This window comes from Bufo gargarizans, chromosome 7 (assembly GCF_014858855.1).
Source record: "Bufo gargarizans isolate SCDJY-AF-19 chromosome 7, ASM1485885v1, whole genome shotgun sequence".
NCBI lineage: Eukaryota > Metazoa > Chordata > Amphibia > Anura > Bufonidae > Bufo > Bufo gargarizans.
Window position 1 is genome coordinate 38752646 of NC_058086.1, and position 8687 is coordinate 38761332.

Genomic DNA, 8687 nt, shown 5'->3' on the forward strand with positions numbered 1-8687 from the left:
TGGTCTATATAATGATGGGAGTCTCACGTTCGGAGCTGTGTAGTGGATGGTGAGATATGGAGCCTGAAAGTCAAAAGTTCTAAACATTGTTACCCTTTTGCTCGTCAGTGTATATGTCTTAACATATTGCTAGATTCACAGGAGCGTGCCAAGGATCTGTTTGCACATATTTGCTGACAGAAGCTATGATGTGCCTTCAGACATGTTTGGGGAATGTATTGCTGTGGCAGATCACTAACTTTTCCATCAAACCTCTGTAGATGTTTTTGGAAGGAGGATGGAGCTTAGCTAGTTTAGACTTGCTCTCCCTGCTCAGTGAGACAGTAGGCAGTTAGGCTACTTTCACATCTGCGGCACCGCGATCCGGCCACCAGTTCCGGCAGAGAATGCCAGGAATCAATCGGACACAAAACCAAAGCATGCAGCAGTTTGTACCCGGACGATTCTCTGCATATTTGCCGTATTGTGACCGGATCTCAGCCAGGCGCCATTATGGTTAATAGGCCCGGCATTCCAGTTGCATCCTGCAGTGCCGGATCCGGGGAATTCCAGCAGGCTGTTCTCTGCCGGAATCCATGCCGCAGATGTGAAAGTAGCCTTAGAAATGAGTCGGTGAGGAGAAGACGTAGGTTATGGGCCTCATAGCATGGACTAAGGCTTAGGCTTCTGGCCTGGCTTAGTAGCTCTCATTGCTGTTGTGATTTGGAGTTCTGCACCTCGCCACTAGGAACTGCAGGAAATGTAAGATTTTTGTCCGTCCCTCAGTACAGCAGAGGGATTGCATCAAGAGAACCAGATTGATGCATCTAGAAGACATTGGCATTTGGAAAACATTGCTCCAGCCCAGCCAGACCATTGTTGGGTAACTGCCTGTAAGACTATGTACTTCCATCTTGTTTGGACGTGTTCTGCAACTTGCTGCCAAGTAAAGAAACCGTGGGCAACATGTTCACCTCGTTCTCCTGCCTATCATTTTGCACTCTGACACCAAGGCCACCCCAAGTGTCCATCAGCCAGGACACTCTACACAGGGTGTGCCCCAATCGAACTACTTCCATCTCATGTGCAACTCCCTGGGAGTGTGGGAGGTTTGGTGGAGAGAAACCCTGCCACTGCGACTACCACCTACAACATGCCTACCAAAACTCCCATCTGCTCTACACTCCCCCTGGGTTGTTGCACATCACCGCTGCTGGCCAATCAATGTCCTCTGGTGATGGGTTCAGGAACGGAACAAGACCGCTGCCACCACCAAGGCTACTTAATGGCTGGCGGAGGTGATGTCCATGTAGACGACACTTCATGTCTAGCAGGGACTGGAAGCAGAGGAGAAGAGAGCTCAACACCAGACTCAGATTGCTCATGACAGGCGAGACTTCTTTTTTTTTTACTTTTACATCCTGCCCATCCATCTCAGCAGAGGTTCCCATCTCGGAGAACCCCTCTAACTACAGAAGTTGACTTGGTCATTACTGTTCATGTTCAATTTTATTTTGTTTCTACGAGGGAGAACCTGAGTTTGAAGAGAAAAACAAACATGGAAACTTTTACAGCGATCCTGAAGAGCAAGTTTAATCCCGACAAAGAGTGCACAGCAAACACCGCACATGTAGTTGTAGTTGTGGCCGAGCGGTTAAGGCGATGGACTTGAAATCCATTGGGGTTTCCCCGCGCAGGTTCGAATCCTGCCAACTACGTTCTACAGATTTTGTTTTAGATGCTCTAAAACAAGATGTTCGGTAATAGTATAATAATGGGTACTCAACCTGAGGTCCTCCCGGCACAGTAGATGCTAAATATTTGCCAAAATAATAAAATGCAAGAAATGCCAAATGATAAAGTCAAAAATGTTAAAGTGTAACTGTCATATTTTTTTTTTATTTGCTAGTTTATTACAGCTAGGCATGTATACCTGAGTTAGTCTGTCAATGATTGGCAAAAGATCTGTAATTACCCTATAATAACAGCTTTCATTAATGTCCGGTCTTAATATCCCCTATGGCTAGCGGTGGATCCTCCGGAGTTACGAATTGGCGCCGCCATAACTTCAGCGGATCCACCACAGATTCTAAATGTAAGACTGCTTCCTAGCTGTCTTACATTTAGACAATTTTCTATGCCTAAAACAGGTGTTGAAAATGGTGTCCACGTCATGCCCACTTCGAGCGGGGGAAAAGTCTCAGATTGCAGGTCAAATAACCTTTTGCGCCGCAATCTGCGCCAGAAATACACCTGATATAGCAGTATTTCTGGTTAGTAAATGACCCCCTTCAAATACAAGTCCAACCTTGTTCAAAACCATCCAAATTTTTTTTTTTTCAAAAAAGCTAGGACGTAGTTGGCAGGATTCGAACCTGCGCGGGGAAACCCCAATGGATTTCAAGTCCATCGCCTTAACCGCTCGGCCACAACTACACACAGAGTGCAGGCGTTTTGTGTGCACTCTTGGTCGGTAGTAGAAGGACTCTTCAGGCTCACAATGGGAGAAAATCTTCTGTGTTTGTTTTTCCCTTCGAATACAGGTCTTCCCAGACTGACAACAAATGAAGTACATGAATATGAAAGAGACAGTCAACAGATAGCAGAACTGTATCTAGATGTGGTTAAAAGGGCTCTCTGGACTAAAGATATTAAGGACCTCTCCTCAAGATAAGTCAATATCAGATTGGTGGGGGTCCGACACCCAGCCCCCTCACCGTTCAGCTGTTTCGGGCAGAGCGGGAAACTGTACAGTATATGGAGTGGAAGCAGAAGGCTCCATCCACTGTGCACTTTCTGGCACCGACACACAGGGTGTGGGGTGTCGGATCCCACTGGTCTGATACTGAAGACCTATGCTGAGGATGGGTCCTCAATATCTGTAGCCTGGACAATTCCTTTAAGATAATGGACTTAAAACCCAATGGGGATCCCATACCAGGCTTGAGTCTTCTAGATGCCCCAAAAAGAAAATTCTGCAGCCTTACGGGGTGGGGGGATGTTTACTTGCATGCAACACCTATTCGAAATAATAACATCTTAAAGGGGCTGTCCCATCTGGAGATTTATGGCATATTTAAAGGACCCACCTCTGGGACCTGGTCCTCCCAATAACACGGCGCAGCCATGAATGGAGAGGATACCAAGCATGTGCGGAGATGTCTATTTCTTTTGGGGTCTGTAATTAAGAAGGTTTGGTCTGGAGTCTGAATGTATAGGATATCTTGAATTTGATCTGTCTGGGGTCTAAATATCTTTGAAGGTCTTGTCCAGAATCTTTGGAGTCTGCAGATATGGTGGCACAGGATATGTCTTGGATACACCAGTCTAATGACAATCAATTACCCTTTTTTCGTCAAGCAAGTGTCCCCTCACCCTAATGTTTACCTCGGGCCGGCAAATGCTCCAAGGGGAAGCATTGAAAAAGTTTTTGTATGAGACCCTGAAACTTCTAGCTACGCACCCCCCCCCCCCCCCATCCCCGTGTTCATGTGCCATCAGATGGTGCATCACATAGCATGGACAAATCCCCCCCCCCCCCCCCACCCCTAAACCAAGCTCCACCGTATGGTATTAATGAGCTTCACATGTAACATGCCTCAGTATGACTTCACACATAGTCATGTTCTATTTTTTTATTCAAGTTGAATGGCTCTGGATCCATCAAAGGAATCCGCGTGGATGTTGCCCGTGTACTGGGGACCGCAATGCACGGAACGGCCGAGCTACAGCCGTGTGAATGAGCCCTAAAGCTGGAAGAGGGCAGAGGAACATAATAATTCAGCATGCAAACATGCCTCCACCTGTGAACCCATAGGCTTTTACGATATCGAAATCTTAAAAAGCCAGTACCAGTGCAACATAAATGACAAAAATGTCCTGTCGTTTTGTGTCTACAGCTCCAGTTCAGGCTAATGTGTCTCCATGGTAACAGACAGCGAGCAAACTCCTTGCAGTCAGATCCTACAGTCATCTCCCTTCTGTTTTTCCTCTATCTCTTGCCAGCCTAACGAAAGTAAGAACAAAGTAGAGGACAAATGGAAGAAAGTAGGATCTGACTACTAGACCTGACTACACAGGGTTTGTTTGTAGTCTGTAACCATGGTGACGTAGTCTACATATCAGCTGCAGACACAAAATGATAGGAGATCATTCCTTGCGACCTATTGTTTTATTGTTCATTTACATGCACTGGGACAGTAAAAAAAAAAATATAGTTGTGAAGGTGGACATGGCCTGTAATTAGACTTCTGAGTGCAGCATACAAGAGCGGCCATTTCTCAATTAACGATTTTACGATCTCCGTTTGACATCCCGCAACGTTTTTTGGAGCGTGTAAATGAGGTTTATTGCTAGCGATGAGTAAAGGTTTATTGTATCCACTGATGCGGTGATTCGTTGTTATAGCAGAACCTCCTTTGTCTGCTCCCTTCTGACTCCATGGTGATCTGTACAAACCAGATCTTATCATTGCCAAGAAACAAAAAGAACAAAAACTCATGACTCACAGCCTTAAGGCAGGTGAAATCTCAAGTCACAGGAACTGGAGATATGAGGGACTTTTCTGGGTTTCTAAAGGGAACACCACAGGTGGCCGTACACATTACACAAACCTAGGCTGAACCCTTCAATTTGACCCTAATATAGGGGTGTCCTGACTTTTCCACTGACGAAAAGGGTCGGGCATGTTGGATTTCGACATGCACAATCCCTTGTTCTCACATGAGCTAGGCCTCTGTAGTCCAGTTCCTGTACGAGTTGGGAGAACAGGTTCATTTTCCGTTCTTCTGATCCGTCAGCAGAGCAGAAGAAAAAAAAAAATGGACCTGTAAAAAAAAAAACTGATCCTGAACATCCGTTATGCACATTTTGCATCCGTTTTAGCCATTTTCATCTGAGATCCGTTTCTTTAGACAGAAAAAAGTCCTGCAATGCAAAAACAGATACGAAACGTGCATAACGGATGCTCAGGATCCGTCTTACAGGATCCGTTTTTTCTGCTCTTCACCAGGACTTCCCTAATATATAGATAGGGAACTTCTGGTGACAAAAATACTACTCTATAGAGGCACATTAGGGTACAGTCACACGGTCAGGATCCTAAAGTCAAAATCAGGAGTGGATCACAAAAGGAGAGAAAATATAAAAGGACAGATACGACTTTTTTTAGTTCATTCCTGGTTTTGGGTTCCAAAACTGCAGACAGAAACCTGACCGTGTGGCCGAACCCTTTTAAGAAAAGCAGATCTGTCAACAGCAGCTTGTTGATGGTTTCCAGCTTAGCAACACCTTTTCTTTACTAAAGAAAAAAATGAGAGAAGGGCGAGGTTCACATCGTATTTGTGTAGTACTTTAAAGAGTAACTAAACCTTTATATGAAGTGTTAATATGTTGTCCCTAATAAAACTATTTCTAATATACTTTATTAATCAATTTAGTATTTTTTATATACTTTTACTTCCCTAAAGCGCGCCATTCGCTGTGCACTTAAAACTCTGTCTGTTCTCTGTACACCGCCGACAGCTCAGCAGTGTATGGAGTACAGAGTACATTTTATGAGTGGGCCGCCGCAGCAGCCCTGAGTACGGGCAGGAGCAGCAATGTGCTCCCCGGAGGTTTACTAACTCTTGGCATGGGTACCCTGCACCCATGTACTATGCCAGGATTAGCTGGGCGGAGCGGGCTCCTGCTTCTGCCTGCTACGAGAACTGCATGTCGGCGGTGTACAGAGAACAGAGTTTTAAGTGCACAGTGAATGGCGCGCTTTAAGGAAGTAAAAGTATAATAAAAATACAAAATTGATTAATAAAGTATATTAGAAATTGTTTTATTAGGGCATTAGGGACAACATATTAAAACTTCATATAAGACCTCTTGCACACAAATGTTTTTTTTTTCCGTTTACCTTCCGTTTTTTGTGTTCCATATACGGAACCATTCAATTCAATGCATCAGCAATTCAATGGATCTGTATGCCTTTCCGTTCTGTTAAAAGATAGAACATGTCCTATTATTGTCCGCATAACGGACAAGGATAGGACTGTTCTATTAGGGGCCAGCTTCTCAGTTTCCGTCGTCCGTATTTTTTGCGGGTCCCTATGGGTAATGGATGGTAGTGCATGGCATTCCTCATGGGCATCTGTTTAACGTATACCTTCCCCTATATACGTTAAGAAGAGGTCTAAAATGAACTTTCTAAGTGATCACGGGGTTCATTTTGTCTCTCAATCCTGCAGTAGTTCACCGCCTCTCACCTACGACACACAAGCCATACAATGCCGCCACCCTGGTATTTATGCCCATTGCTAGATTAACCCTATAATCACCATGTAGCATGGCGGAGCTTCCTCGTATAACACAGAACTGTGCGCTGCCTACAAGGAAGGCCGCTACCGGCGCAGACAAACCGGCGGCCGCCAATTCACGCGCAGGATCTTGTCCTAGTGCCAGCCACTCGGAACAAATATTTACTATGAAAACACTGGGGCGATTGTACGGGACGAGGGATTTTACATTAGTACCCGGTGACTAATTAAAAGCTGTTATACTAAAGATTTCCCTGTATGAGCAGGGCCATATACGAAACCATTCATTTCAATAGATCCACAAAAAAAGAAACGGAAGGTACTCTGTATTTTTCCGTTCCGTGCCCCACATACACGTACGGAACGTAAACGGAAAAAAAAAAACGTTTGTGTGCAAGAGGCCTTAACCTTACAGGCCTGCCTTGGTTTATCTTCGGCCATAATTAGCCCTTAGGCCTGTTTAACACTGGCAATTTCATCTACTTATAAAGCGCAGTCCGCAATTTAAAGGGGAGTTTCCCACCAGACGACCAATTTTGTGCAATTTTCCCTGGTATTCTGTAAGAGCTTGTTATACAACTCTAGGAAAAAAGCCAAAGTAGACACGTAGCTATAAAAGCAACAACCCCCCCCCATAGCAGTGACTGGGCATAAGACCCGTAGGAATATCTGCAGCGGGCCGACAGTAAATCTGCTTTCTACCTCACATTGTGATAAAAATTTGGTATAAAAAAGCAATCAAAATTCCAAATTATATTGTAGATCTGAGCTGGAAATGATCAGACATTCTGGATTATCGAATGTTGGATTAAACTGAGAGTTTTTTATGCAAGGGTGTAACATGAAGTCCCTGGGTCCCAATGTAAAATATGCAACAGGGGCCCCCGCCTACCATGTGTCATTTCTAATGGTTGTGTCTACCTATGTGGCGAGGCACCGGTGCCCTGGCGCAACTGCTGTCTTTAGACCCCTGCTATTGGATTAGCTGTAAGAGTGGTGTTTAAAAACCCTTAAAGGGATTTTCTGTTTTGGACAATCTCTACTTGTTAGAAAGGTCCATTCAAAGTAAAATGATCACCAAGTGTCCCCCAGCGATCAGCTGTAATCTGCGGGGACATCTGACAGTAAGTGTTCGATTTCGCTACAGCACCACCAGTGGGCAATTTATGTATTACACAGTGTCCATTCATATCAAAGGGGTTGTGTCTGTGTAATGCGGGACGGAACAGGTCCTCCAGAGCGAGAGACACTCTTTGTAACCACTCTGACCAAGAAATGAGAATCCTGAACAGAGTCCCCCCTCTAGTAACCCAGAATTCCCAAATATATTATATGGAAATGGGTTCTCTAATCTAATCCTAAAGCAGAATGCAGCCGATCAATGGACCAGGTAGCGTGTTACTACCAAGCATGTCTACTGAGAAGGTTGTAAAGGCACTGCTCCAGTTTTTGGGCGTTCAAAAGTTGCTAATTTTTCACAGGACCGTGTGCAACTTTTTGCGCTTTTACGATGCCGTTGTCTCTTTTATAAGACTGGACAGGTAAGACCTATGTGGTCTGACAGATTCAAGACCACTTACATCAGTTTTCTGGCACAACTTACATATAGTAACATAGCAGTATGATGGGGCACTTGGATGGACACCAGTAGTGATTGAATGCCCCAGCCCGTCGGTGCTCTACCAGTGGTACATGTATGGGTACACACCATAGAGAGAAATAAGACTGGCGCATGTTTTGGCATATCAGAATCAAAAGTCTGTGATTTCAGATGTAACTTGTGCCAGAAAACTGATGTAAGTGGTCTTAAATTTGTCAGACGCTCTCTGGTCTTTTATAAAAAAGAGACGATGGTATCGTAAAAGAGCAAAAAGTTGCACAGTCCTGGAGTAGTGGCTTTAATAAATTCTATATATCTATATATCTAAGGGTTACTTGCACTGTCCTAATAATTTGTGTTGGTAAATTCAGGCAGTTTAAAGGGGTATTCCGGTTAGATTAAGTTATACTATAACTATTAGATTGATGGGGGTCCTACCGCAGGGACCCCCATCGATCACGCGAACAGGGGCCCTGCAGCCGCCCTGAAATAAATGAAGCGGCAGGTCAGGCAAGCATGCAGCCGCTCCATTGATTTCTATAGGAATTCTGGAGACAGACGAGCAGATATCTTAGGCCTCATGCACACGACCGTTGTGTGCATCCATTTCCGTTGTTCCGTTTTCCGTGATTTTCTGCGGACCCATTGACTTTTAATGGGTCAGTTGAAAACTCGGAAAATGCACCGTTTGTCATCCGCGTCTGTGATCTGTGTTTCCTGTCCGTCCAAAAAATATGAGCTGGTAAGTGACAGGTCTGTGCTATAAGCAATGCGCCGCACAGACCTGTCACTTACCAGTAGGA

The 8687-nt window shown here is 44.7% G+C and overlaps 2 non-coding genes across 2 annotated transcripts; one reads left to right on the top strand and one right to left on the bottom strand.

Annotated features, from left to right (window-relative positions):
• Window positions 1–1615: 1615 nt before the first annotated feature.
• TRNAS-UGA lies at window positions 1616–1697 on the top strand. Its single transcript has one exon. It is a non-coding gene; the product is annotated as a tRNA-Ser (tRNA).
• A 636-nt stretch (window positions 1698–2333) lies between these two features.
• On the bottom strand, window positions 2334–2415 carry TRNAS-UGA. The gene has a single exon. It is a non-coding gene; the product is annotated as a tRNA-Ser (tRNA).
• Between the last annotated feature and the right edge of the window lie 6272 nt (window positions 2416–8687).